At 41.7% G+C, this 13,965-nt stretch overlaps 1 non-coding gene across 1 annotated transcript; it reads right to left on the reverse strand.

The window, feature by feature from the left end:
- Positions 1–2,359: 2,359 nt before the first annotated feature.
- LOC144826713 (U6 spliceosomal RNA) lies at positions 2,360–2,466 on the reverse strand. Its single transcript, XR_013609907.1, has one exon. It is a non-coding gene; the product is annotated as a U6 spliceosomal RNA (small nuclear RNA).
- Between the last annotated feature and the right edge of the window lie 11,499 nt (positions 2,467–13,965).

The raw sequence follows: 13,965 nt of genomic DNA on the forward strand, positions 1-13,965 counted from the left end.
ATGACATTGTTCTACCTTCTGTCCATCAACTGTGTTTTTAGCAGTAGATTTAAAGCATGTGGATACCATGACCGTATCATTGCCAATGCCATCCAAAGAGCCCATACAATACCCAGAGAAAAATTACTAGAGTGGTAAATTGACCATGAACAGGGATTTGTTTCTGCTACCCCTTCCACCTCAGACACTAGTGAGAGTGGTCTAGTTGACACTCAATTGGTCATTATTTACAGTAAAAAAGAAAGGGCAATCAGTACTATCATAAATAGACAAAAGCTTTTCTTCCAAGCAGATTCGATTTTAAGCCCCCTTGTTCCAAAGCGACCTACCATCACTTACCGCCGGGCGTATTCTATGAGGGATGCGCTAGTGAAAAAGCAGGCTGGAGGTGATAGTCCCCACTAATTGGCTCACTAATATCAAGTTTTTTTTTTAATGCAACACATGTAGGACGTGTCATTTTGGGATTAACACCACCCCAGTCACTGCTACTTTGTGTGCTGTGCCCATTGCCATCAAGAGGTAGTACTCTTGCAGAACTGAGTATGCACATGTGGCCTCAAATATATGGGTAGCAACAAACTCCAAGTCCACATTAGAATCTTGCAACACCTCAGGGACATTGACAACAATGATCCCATTTACGCAGTGGCACGACATTTCAAAGAAGTTTTTAACAACAACCCTGTACTCTGTATTTTGTGATCGATAGTTTGCCTGCTCCTAGGAGGGGTTGTAACAGTAAAAAACACCTCAGATTGCTTGAGACATGCTACATAATAGACTTAAATACTAAAGCACCATGTGGTTTTGAAAATGAGTAAGGATCTATATAATTATCTATAATTTTCTATATTTTCTATATTGTTCTGGATTTGCACCCATTTATATGGTCTCATGTCCATCCCATCACCAAACTCAAGGTGCTGTATCTATATACTGTATTACTCCAACTGATGTTTTCTCTCTGCATATTTGTTTTTCTTTATGTCAATCTGCATGTGATTACCATATTAGGGCATTTATGCCTACAGATATAATGCTATTATGCATACTCACACTCATGCAGTAAGCATTTTAGCAGTACTACATTTTACTCGCTGTCTTTTTGAGTGGGGGTTGTATATACTCCATATGATTCTATATGAACACCAGTGATCCCATTTCCTATGATATAATTTACATCTGCAGTTCACGCTTTGAAACTTGATGGCTTTTTAGTATTTTTACTACTTTATTTCACATTTACACTATCATATTTAATTAACATACCTCAGCATTTCTTTCAGAAGCACTTGCTTTGTTATTGTAGCCATATGCATTTGTAGCACAAGCATCTACCCTAGGACACGCGCAACTGGAAGGCTTGGTCATCTGACTCACCGTACATTTTTCACGTAAGTGGCATTTTTAATTGTATTTTTTTGCACATGGTATTACAGTTGAAACAGTGGTCTGTTAGTACACTTGTTGCTTTGTGACTCGATCTTCTGAGCACGTTGTTATTTTCTTATTCAACAGCCAGGTAGCCCGGGTGCATCTTCAGCCCTATTGATGTTTGCCATAGGGTTCTCGTATTGCGATCTGATTTGAATTACTGAATTTAAGGTGTCTTAATCACTAAGACATTGCTACAATCTATGCAGCTATTTCTATATATTTATATATTTATCCACTCAGTAATAATAACCTTCGTGATTTATTATACTCGAGTAAGGGTAGAATGTTTCTTCTCTATGTTCATTCACCTGGACATAACTTGAGTCTTTTCATGCTTTCCATGACACACTGCTGTTTCCATATGATTCACTGCCTAGGGTGGATTCAATTTCACTCACCTGTGTAACAGCGACAGAAAGTAATGTGTAAAAAAAACTTACTTGTATAAATTGAACTCCAATTACGTAGCGCGTTATGTGAACAAGACTGCAGGTCAGCGGGTGAAACGCGTTGCATGGACCATGCTGTTTGAATAAACCGTTTTTTCATGCAACTTGGGGGCATATTACCAAGAGAAGTATCGCCGCTTTTTCGGCACATATCACCGAAAAAGCGGCGATTTTTCTATTGCACTATTTACAAGGATTCGCTGACAAGCATTAGTACTTGTTACCTTGAGTAAGCAGCCGTTTTTTTGTCACTTTGCATGTCAGCGATATTTATCGCTAATGACATGCAAAGTGGGCGATCCTTCACACAACTCCATGATTAAACACTCGCTAAGACAGCTTCGAGTTATAAACAAGGCTACACCGGCCCCGCGATGCGAGAATGAAAGCCGCACTAAGCCCCCTTTATCGCAGGTTTCTAACTCCTGCTAAACATACGACTTAGCCATCTTTTGTTTTATTATTTTATTTTAAATATGGAACGCTTCACGAATTTGCGTGTCATCCTTGCGCAGGGACCATGATAATCGTCTCTGTATCGTTCCAATTTTAGTATATGTGCTGCCGTAGCGAGCACCTTAGCCATCTTTTACATGGAAGGTGGAATGCAAGGCTAAGTCCAAACCTGCCTATTAGCAAGGTTTTCAGTATCGCAAGAAAATTATCGCTTGTTTTCTCACCATAAAGCATGTTCTCACAGCTTAGGGTGGATTTCATATCGCCTTGGAGCAAAGCGTTGTTAATACTGCGCTACCACAACAATGAAATCCAGCGATAGCTGGCAATAAAAAAAAACGCGCTAAGCGTGCTTTGCAATAATTATCGCGATCTGTTGAAAATATGCCCCTTGGAGTCTGTGCCTGAGCTGTTATTGATGTGGTAATGAATGAACCGGGTATTCATTGGATATAAATATATATATATATCGCCAGTAGGTATATATAGTTAGGACCTAGTTTCCATAGGAAATCCGCAACATTCTATTGGGAATAACTTTGGCGCCGGTTGATGAATCTTCGTGAATTTCTCAAAGAAGATGGCCCGCTCCGCTCCTTCCCTGAAAGTTTTGGTGGGATTCGTGAAGTGGGGGCTGAGAAAAAAGGGGTGTCCCAAATCGTGTTTTCCCCATGTTAATTTCCATAGGACGATTAGACACGGCTACAGCCCGAACGGCTGAACGGAATTACAAGAAATTTTGGCAAAATGGTAGAGTCTGATTCGCAGATCACGCTTTTGCTTAAATGGTGTAAATCCCTCCAGTAGTTGTTGAGAAAATCAAATGTGAAAAAATGTATATATCTGGGCGGAGCCTAACCACATATCTCATCGTGCGATCTGATTGGCTGTCAGCACTTCATCCAAGAAGTGTTACCAGGCATCTTGGGACCAATATACATGATAGCACCTCATTAAAAAGCATTGCAGTTAATAGAAGGTTTTAGGACATTAGTTACATTATAAATCATTTGTTGATGGTACCATAATCATTTTAGGAATTGTGGTGTGTTCTAAGGTGATTTTACCATGTGAAAAAGCCTTCTGCTGGGACATCATGAATCATGTTTGAAAGAAAACTATTATCTCATGCTTTTCCCACAGTGGTTTGGAAGGGGGTCTATAAGCTAAACTGAAACATATTTTCTGTAAATTCACATTATCTTTCTCAGTCATGTGAGAATGATGTCTGACATTCTCAGTAAAACATGTACATCCAACAAGGACAGAGACTGTCAGTTGATTCCTTTGTGTTCTACTGCAGCTTCCCAGAGTGTTCTATAGAACAACTAGAGCGCTAACAGTCCTACTTATTACAAAGGTATGGCACACCTGAAGCCATCTTGATTGGAATAAAGTGGCAACTCTTAAAACATTTAATTTAAAAAGGAACAAAATGAAGGGGGTATATTTAGGCACAGAAAGTATGATTAGTGCTGCAGAAAGAAAAATTAGGGCACATTTTGAGTGACTTCTCAAATCCTCTTCTATCCATTACAAAATTCTGACATGCAGTCTCCCAAGATGGCCACCAGAGACAAAAGAGCCCAAATGTAGCCCAAATATCACCCAGATGTAGCCCAAGTATAGCCCAATGACAGAATGTCCCAGAGTGTTCTAAAGAACAACTAGAGCACTAACAGCCTTACTAATGACAAACGTATGGCACACCAAAAGCCATCTTGATTGGAATTAAGTGGTAAGTCTGAAAACGTTTAATTTAAAAAGGAACAAAATGAGGGGGTTAATTTTGCCATAGAAAGTATGATTAGTGCTTCAGAAAGAAAAATTAGGGCACATTTTGAGTGACTTCTAAAATCCTCTTCTATCCATTAAAAAATTCTGACATGCAGTCTCCCAAGATGGCCACCAGAGACAAAAGAGCCCAAATGTAGCCCAAATATCACCCAGATGTAGCCCAAGTATAGCCCAATGACAGAATGTCCCAGAGTGTTCTAAAGAACTACTAGAGCGCTAACAGTCTTACTTTTGACAAACGTATGGCACACCAGAAGCCATCTTGATTGGAATGAAGTGGTAAGTCTGAAAACATTTAATTTAAAAAGGAACAAAATGAGGGGGTTCATTTTGCCATAGAAATTATGATTAGTGCTGAAGAAAGAAAAATTAGGGCACATTTTGACTTCTCAAATCCTCTTCTATTTCATTTTAAAAATTCTGACATGCAGACTGAAACATGCACTTTGAATACCAGCAGCAGACTTCCCTGGTGAGCAGTAGCTTTACTACAGTGATCTAATGAGCAACTAGAGTGCTAACATTCAGAATTTATGGCAAATGTGTGACACATCTGAATGCCTTCTTGATGGAACCAAGTAAACAAGCATTGAAAATGCAATAGATCGAGTTAAAGCCATTCTGTTTGTAATGAAGTGGCTTTTTAGCTTTGCTTTTATTAGTGTTTTTCAAACTTTCATGTAAATAACATGCATATGTATGCATATATGTATATGTATGCATGCATTTATATAGATATGCAGATTACATATGTTTATATTTGTATGCATATATAATAGCCCATGTGGGTTGAGGTATGTGGGAAGTACCCGACCGCATGTTCACAAGCGGATATTACAACATCTGCGAGCGATCACTCATGCAGACGCTACGTACCCGGTAGCCAGGCATTTTGAAAGTCAACATGGAAAGGATGCTTCCCTACTGAAATATTTTGTGATAGACTGTGTTCCCCCCCAAAGGAGAGGTGGTGATCGGGAGTCTCTGTTGCGTAAACTGGAGACCCGATATATAATCCTATTAGACACCAAGGCACCACAGGGTCTTAATACTGGGGAGGACTGCCACACCTATCTTTAGGTTTTAATGTTTAGTCGATGCCATTGTATTCGCTTGATGCATCTCTCTTTTATGTCCATTCTGCCAGCTCTTTTATATATGAAGTTTTAACCTGTATTACTGCAATGTGACTCACTTTATGAAATTGTTCTGATGTATATTAACTGTTTCCCTATTCCATCTCCATGACCATTATTTTAATTCACCAATCAAATATAGCACTAACTGTGGGAGCACTTTATTCCATCACTGTGTTTTAACGAATTTTGTATTTTGCACATGTGTATTTTACCAGTAATAGACTTGAAGCGAAATTAGCCCACTTGGGCTCAATAACACTACAATGAATTAGGAGTCCATGACATACGGAACCTTGATTTTTATTGTGTTGTGTACAGAGTTTTGGTAATTTTAATGGTTATATTTTCGAAATATTTATATGACTATTTATTGGTTTTAACTTTTATCGTATTTTAAAAGTTAATTTTGCCGATGCCATGTTGACTCTTGTAAATAGCTGTTAGCAGTATATGTATGGTAATATAGGTGTGTGATAACTATGCTTACCACATATTGCTAAGGTTTACAGCAACTATTATGGTACACACTTGTGCTGATTTAGACATTTATGTCGTTATGTTACATTCTAAATGCTTGGGAACTATGATAGTATTCTGTTTGTTTCCATTAACACGTGATGAACTTGCACTTTAAAAAGGTGATCAGCCCTCTTGACGCTTGTCATGTGATCAAGGCTATCTGTAGCCGAAACGCGTCATGGCGGACTGGTGCTGGGCTAGCACTTAATAAAAAGACTATTTGCACTTTCCTTGGGTCTCGCTGCTCTTGTTTGGATCGACGGCGATTGCTGCTGCTGTTGCTGAGCATTTCGATTTGAGAGCACCACATACCTTATATATATATATATATACACATACATATATATAAATGTATATTCATATATATGCATATCTATATGTGTATATGTATATGTGTGCGTGTAGAGAGAGGTAGAGAGGTAGAGGTAGAGAGGTAGAGGTAGAGATGTAGAGGTAGAGAGGTAGAGACTAGTAGAGAGAGAAGTAGAGAGAAGTAGAGAGAGGTAGAGAGTAGACAGTGAGTAATAGAGAGTAGTAGAGAGTAGTAGAGAGCAGTAAAGAGAGTAGCAGAAAGTGAGTAGTAGAGAGTAGTAGAGAGTGAGAAGTAGAGAGTGAGTAGTAGAGAGTAGTAGAGAGTGAGTAGTAGAGAGTAGTAGAGAGTGAGAAGTAGAGAGTGAGTAGAAGAGAGTGAGTAGTAAAGAGTGAGTAATAGAGAAAGAATAGTAGAGAGTGAGTAGTAGAGAGTAGTAGATAGTGGGTAGTAGCGAGTGAGTAGTAGAGAGAGAGTAGTAGAGAGTAGGCAAAGAATTAATCACATTGCCATTTACTCACCTATACAGTTATAGACACACCACCTCACTTATTCATACAGATACTAATACATACTTACTATCTTATCAATCACTGACTCGAGCACACACTCATCCAAACAGTCACTGTCACAATCCTCACTTTCACATATAGTCACTTATTTACTCCAGCACTTACATATACTGCCTTTCTCATATGTAGTTACTCACACATATACCACTGAGATATCCACTCACTCTTGAACACTCACTCATGAACCCATTACCCAGTGATTCACCCCTCACACATCCATGCAGTGAGTCACACACCCCCCACCCACCCACACAGAAACTCAGGCACCCAATCATTAACCCCTATAGACACTCATGTAGCTACTCACCAACACATGCAGCCACTAACACACTACTGACAGACTGATACGGACATTGACACAGATTAGTCATTCTCCCAGGCATACACTAAGACATGTTCTATCACTCACTTATTTAGTCAGTCCCATACCCACCAAATCATCCATTCAGACACTAATTCAGCCACTCATTCTGTTTGGCGGTTCGATGGCGGCATCAAAGTGTTGCTGCCATTGTTGGAACGAGGGCAAACTGGAGCCCGTGCAGGGGGAAGCCAGTTCGAAGGTTCCGGTCGACAGCACATAAAGCGGGGCAGGTTCCGCCATGGACATTTGTAAATTTGAAAAGGCTGTGATTTCAAGTTGTTTTGAGGCACGCCCACTGGGGAAAATACAAGGACACTACATCACCCATAATTCCTTGCAAGAGGCCACGCCTTATGGGCGGGTGATACAATTATCGTGTGTGTCTTTATAAGCGCTTCCAGCCATCTTTGCCAAAAAACACCACTGAAGAAAGGATTACTCCTGAAACGCGTCTGGCGTTAACTTTTGACTTTTGATTATTGCTGCCCTGATGGTCCCTGCTGGCAGGCTGCCTTCCAATAAAAGTGGACCTTATACTTACCCTCGTGTGGTTCTATTTCAAAGGGGCTCCTGTGAGTGTGGACATATATATATATTACCTACTGGCGGTCGCCAGTAGGTATATATAGTTAGGATCTAGTTTCCATAGGAAATCCGCAACATTCTATTGGGAATAACTTTGGCGCCGGTTGATGAATCTTCGCGAATTTCTCAAAGCAGATGGCCCGCTCCTTCCCTGAAAGTTTTGTGGTGATTCGTGAAGTGGGGGCTGAGAAAAAAGGGGGGTCCCAAAACGTGTTTTCCCCATGTTATTTTCCATAGGACGATTAGACACGGCTACAGCCCAAACGGCTGAACGGAATTACAAGAAATTAGGCAAAAAGGTAGAGTTTGGTTTGCAAATCGCACTTTTGCTCAAATGGTGTAAATCCGTTGAGTAGTTGTTGAGAAAATCGAATTCGCAAAAATGTATATATCTATAAGCGCGCACCGTACGCGGACGTGTACGCGTACCGTGTGCGCACGGTCCGCGTACCGTGCGTGGACGTACGCGTACATATGGGGACTTTTACGAGCGCGAGCTGCATGCTGATTGGCTACAAACTGTCTGTCAACACTCCAAACCTGAAATTGTTGGCAGCCATCTTGTGCCTCGGTAGACTGAGGCACCAGAAAGCAGGAAAACAAACATGTAGAACTCAAAAAGTGGGCAGGGTAGAAGCACCCTGACCCCCTAGGCCTGCTCAGGGGGTCCCACAAGGACCCCCAAGGCCCCAACAATTTTTTTTAAAAAATTCCGAATGTCGCGGAGTCCGCATACGGTACGCATACGTGCGAGTACGTGTACGCGCACCGTATGCGGACCCCGTGAGTTTTGAAAAAAAATAAAAATTTTAGGCTTTGGGGGTCTTTGCGGGACCCCCTGAGCAGGCCTAGGGGTCAGGATGCTTCTACCCTGCCCCCTTTTTTAGTTCCATATGTTTGTTTTTATGCTTTCTTATCCCTCAGTCTACCGAGGCACAAGATGGCTGCCAACAATTTTTGGTTTGGAATGTTGACAGACAGTTGGCAGCCAATCAGCATGCAGCTCATGTTCGGAAAGGCATGCTCATTGGCTGTCAACGCTACAAACCAGGAAGTGTTGGCAACCATCTTCTGGCACAAGAAAGCAGAAAAACAAACGTGTAAAACCCAAAAAGGGGACAGGGTATAAAACCCTGACCCCCTAGGCCTGCTCAGGGGGTCCCACAAGGACCCCCTAGGGCCCAAAAAAATGTAAAACAACCTGGTCTGCTTTTTTTAAAATTACCCCCCCCCGGGGAGACCAAATCCTGGGGGCATAGTGAAAAAGAAGTGGGGGGGGACCCAATCCCCCCACACTGCCCCGGGGACCGCCACCCCCCGTGGCAAAGCAACCCAGCCCCCTGGCGCATACTGGAGGCTCCTGGTGGGCTAATTGGCCCCCAGGGACACCCAGCATGCAAGGGGAATTAGTTCCCCCTCTGCAAACACGCCAGGGGGCTGCATTGCAGCGAGGTGTAAAAAGGGGCATGGCCTCATTACACCTCTCTGCAACACAGCCCCCTGGCACATACTGGAGGTTCCTGGTGGGCTAGTTGGCCCCCAGGGACACCCATTATGCAAGGGGAATTAGTTCCCCCTCTGCAAACGCGCCAGGGGGCTGTCTTGCAGAGAGGTGTAAACCAAAAAATATTTGGGGCCTTGGTGGTCCTTGTGGGACCTCCTGAGCAGGCCTAGGGGGTCAGGGTGCTTCTACCCTGTCCCCTTTTTGAGTTCTAAGACTTTCCGATCAGGAGCTGCATGCTCATTGGCTTTCAACAATTCAAACCAGGAAGTGTTGGCAACCATCTTGTGCTCGGTAGACCAAGGCACAAGAAAGCAGAAAAACAAATGTGTAGAACACAAAAAGGGGGCAGGGTAGAAACACCCTGACCCCCTAGGCCTGCCCAGGTGGTCCCACAAGGACCCCCAAGGCCACATTTTTTTTTAAAAACAGTTTTATTTTTACAAATTACCCCCGGGAGGACAAAATCACGGGGGAATAGTGATGAAGAAGTGTGGGGGGGCCCCAATCCCCCCCCCCCCACTGCCCGGGGATCGCCCCCCCCCGGGGAAAGCAACGCAGCCCCCTGGCGCATAATGGAGGCTCATGGTGGGCTAGTTGGCCTCCAGGGACCCCCAGTATGCAAGAGAACTTAATCCTCCAATTTAGAACACTCTACAGGGCGCGTTTGCACAGTTTAAGTTGTGGAATTAATTGCTGTTCAATCTAGAGGTCCCCTAGAGGGAACTAGTCCAACAGGTATCTCCAGTAAGCGCCATGGAGCTGCGCTGCAGAGTGATGTAAAAAGGGGGAGTGCCCTCTGAGCACCTGCCTGCAAAAATGTAGTAAATCAGTATAAAAAAATAACAATTAATACATTTAAAAATTGTCATTTAACAAACCTTCGAAATTCAATGGAAAAACCATAGGTTTCAGGCCTGATATAGTTAGGAATTAGCATTTAAAAACCATTGAAATTCACTGAAAAACCCATAGGTTTCGGGCCTTATATAGTTAGGAATTAGCATTTAAAAAACCTTTGAAATTCACTGAAAAAAACATAGGTTTCAGGGCTTATATAGTTAGGAATTACCATTTAAAAAACCTTACAAATTCACTGAAAAAACCATAGGTTTCAGGCCTTATATAGTTAGGAATTAGCATTTAAAAAACCTTTGAAATTCACTGAAATAACCATAGGTTTGAGGCCTTATATAGTTAGGAATTAGCATTTAAAAAAACTTTGAAATTCATTCAAAAAACTATAAGTTTTAGGTGTGTTATAGTTAGATGGACATTTCACTCATACAAAACCATTGAAATTGCTCCTATGTAGTTAGTTGTACTAACTATATTTTGCGCACCCGCAATCCACTGCTGATGATGTCACATATTACATCATTCATGACATGGTCAGTGACATCACTGATGACATCTCAAATGACATCACTGATGACATCACTGATGACATCATCCATGTGACAATCACATACACCTTTTTATACACTAGTAAAATCTTTCATCACTCTTTGTAAAATACAGAGAGGCAGATTTACGTTGCCTGACGCATCTCTGCAAATCGGCAGAGATGCGCCAGGAAAGATACGGCACGCAAGTTCATCCTTGCGCTACCCATGATGCGCCGCATTTACAATGCGGCGCACCATGGCGCAGGAATGAACAGATACGTGTCGCATCTTGGGCGTAAAGTTGGCGCAGTGCTGAAGTTGTGTTGCGTGCGGCACGCAACTCCAGCACTTTTCCAACTAGCCCTATCTTTAACGTGGTGCGTCAAGCCTTACGCCTGCTTCAAGCAAGCGCAGGGTTTTGACGCATCAGCGTTGGGAAAGTGACTCAGTGAAATCTTGTAGATTTCACTGAGTCACTTTTCAGGGGCGTTCCTGCGACGGAACACCCCCCCCCCCTGCACCGGAATGCCTACATGAAACCTGACGCAGGTTTCATGTGGCGCAGGGCTTTACAACGTGACGCAGATCCATAGATGCGTCACGTTGTAAATGCCTCGTAGGGATGCGCCACGTTTACGCCGCCTTGCGTGACACAACAGCGGCGTAAACGTGGTGCAAGGGGCTTGTAAATCTGCCCCAGAGTATCATATTTGAATCCATTGACACAGCAATACAAGTATCTACAAACCCACTCAGTGATTCCTAGATGTATACACACATCTAATCACTTACCTGTAGATTCACTCATACATGCTGTCAATCAACAATAGAACACTATCAAAAATACGTATACACCTATATCGACATTGCACACCAGCACACAACCTATTCACATATGAAGTTATCCTACTCACTTATGTAAACAATGGATCATACTTACATACTTACTTAGCTACACACTTATACAAGCACCACTTCATAGTAAGTCATACTTAGTGTATTATAAAATCATTATTACAACTATACAGTTATCCATATAGTCACTCACACAATCATTGAGTGTTATGTATACTTATTTATATACAACAACTGACACATACACTGCCTTTTATTTTTCTAGTTTGTTGGACATGTACCATTGAGAAATATATTTGCTCATCACCACACCCATAAAGATATTCACTCACCCAAACAACTGTTAGAACATGTAGTTATAACTTCATATATCTACTGAATCAACTATTCACACATCTTTGGGCAGTCACACCCCCCCCACCGAACCACACACACATTCACTCTCCCATACAAATACTCAGTAAACTAATCAATAACTAATATAGACTTTCACATAGCTAGTTACCAACTGGAGAACCAGTTTACACAACAACTGACAAAGTGATACAGATATTCACACAGTTTAGTCACTATCCACTATATTTAGTCAGTCACTATAAATTGTTAAAGTAAACAGTCAATTACACTGCTACTAAATCCTCCATCCAAATATTTATTTCTATATATCCACTCATTCTTCAATGCAAATTACTATATATATATAATGCATATTTAAATAACGTACCTAACAACATTCACTGGATGATGCGATCAGTGATGTCATCAGTGATGTCATTTGAGATGTCATCAGTGATGTCACTGACCATGTCATGAATGATGTAACATGTGACATCATCAGCAGTGGATTGCGGGTTCGCGAAATATAGTTAGTACAACTAACTATATAGGAACAATTTCAATGGTTTTGTATGCGTGAAATGTCCAGCTAACTATAACACCCCTAAAACTTATAGTTTTTTTAGTGAATTTCAAAGTTTTTTTAAATGCTCATTCCTAACTATATAAGGCCTCAAACCTATGGTTTTTTCAGTGAATATATATATATATATACATATACACAAACACATTCATTTATAAGGTGTGTGTGGCTATGCAAAAAACGGGACAGGCCAGACATAGTAGACTAAAGGCTTTAGTCCTTCCGTTTTGTCTGCCCTGTCCCGGATTTTGATGATCGAAATCTGTTCACCCTAAAATAAGCCTGTGTCTTCTCTATTATTTCACCCCAATTTGGGCCACGCAGCACCCAGAAATAATGCTGTGCACGCACATGTTCTAATAAAGCTGGGCCTACACGGTTTATAATGCTGCATGTGACAACTTAAAACTTCCCATACTTCTGGTAGATACATTTTCATACAGTTGTACAAAAAAAATCGTAATTTTTCTCTTTGAAAAAAAAAATGGAGGTTACTTCGGCAAGCACCAGCCGGCGACTCCACGCCGCGACTACCAATACACAACAATACTCCCATTTAGGAAGTCTTTTTATACTTGGACACCCACCGACAGAGACCCAACACAAACCTCCGCAGGCCTTTTCTGTCCGAGAACGCCCCCACCCCCAGCCACATACCAGAAGTATTCCTTTCGGCAGGCTTCTAAGCTAAATCTAATCACGCCGTGTCACAGCTCTGTCAGGCAGGTTGCTCTCTCTCCGGCCTTGAATAATTCGGAGAATGTTGGCACTTGTGCACGGGCCATGAGAACGTGACCCGGGCTGATACTTAATCTGCGCCGGTGCTGGGCCAGTCCCTGCACCGCGGCCCAGGCCGGGCCCCAGAAGCCGCGCGCTCGGCCTCAGACAGCGGCGCTCAGTTTACCTTGAAACCGGAGGCTGTTTGAAGTAGCATTACACCGCTGCAGGAGAATGCTTTAATGAGACATAAACTTGTACTGGAAAGGATTAAGCTGTTGTCCTTTTAACCCCCGTTTGCTTGTCTTGACAACCAGCAGCAATGTGGTGAGCATTACCTGGACACCGGCAAACGTTTCCGGGGCAATCACGACGGCCTGCAACTGGACATGGGTCATTTTCATGGCTCTGAATTGAAATAGATTCTTTCTGGCCGGCAGACTTTTACGAGTGCTTATTTTTAGAGTAAACCAGAAAGCTTTGTTTGTGTATTTTAGCAGTACAGGTGAGTGTGTTTGTGTATTAATTGAAAAAACACTAGCTTTAAACTTAGTAATGATTCAGAGAATAAAACGAATTCCCGCCGTTAAAAAATTGAAATGTGACTGATATAAATCTTAATGTTCCAAATAAAGATTTTAAACGTCAGAGAACATTGTTAATTCTTCAAGCCCATAGTGCACATTTTTAAAATGCTATTTGGTTAAAAATCAATGAATGGATTTACAGCAAATCAATACAAAGTTTTGTTGTAGATGGAAAAACATCTTTATTGATATGTTTTGATATAATCTACTGCGGCAGAGGGCCAAATTATGCAAAAGGGTTGAGTAAATTATGCGGTAACAAAATGGAAATTATGCAGCGTTATGCGGTATATTTTGTGATATTATTACTTCATTTTTTTGGCATTTGTACACTTGTTACCAGTGTCTAGCCATTGGTTGCACCTCT

Source organism: Lissotriton helveticus, chromosome 3_2, assembly GCF_964261635.1.
Source record: "Lissotriton helveticus chromosome 3_2, aLisHel1.1, whole genome shotgun sequence".
In the NCBI taxonomy this organism is placed as follows: domain Eukaryota; kingdom Metazoa; phylum Chordata; class Amphibia; order Caudata; family Salamandridae; genus Lissotriton; species Lissotriton helveticus.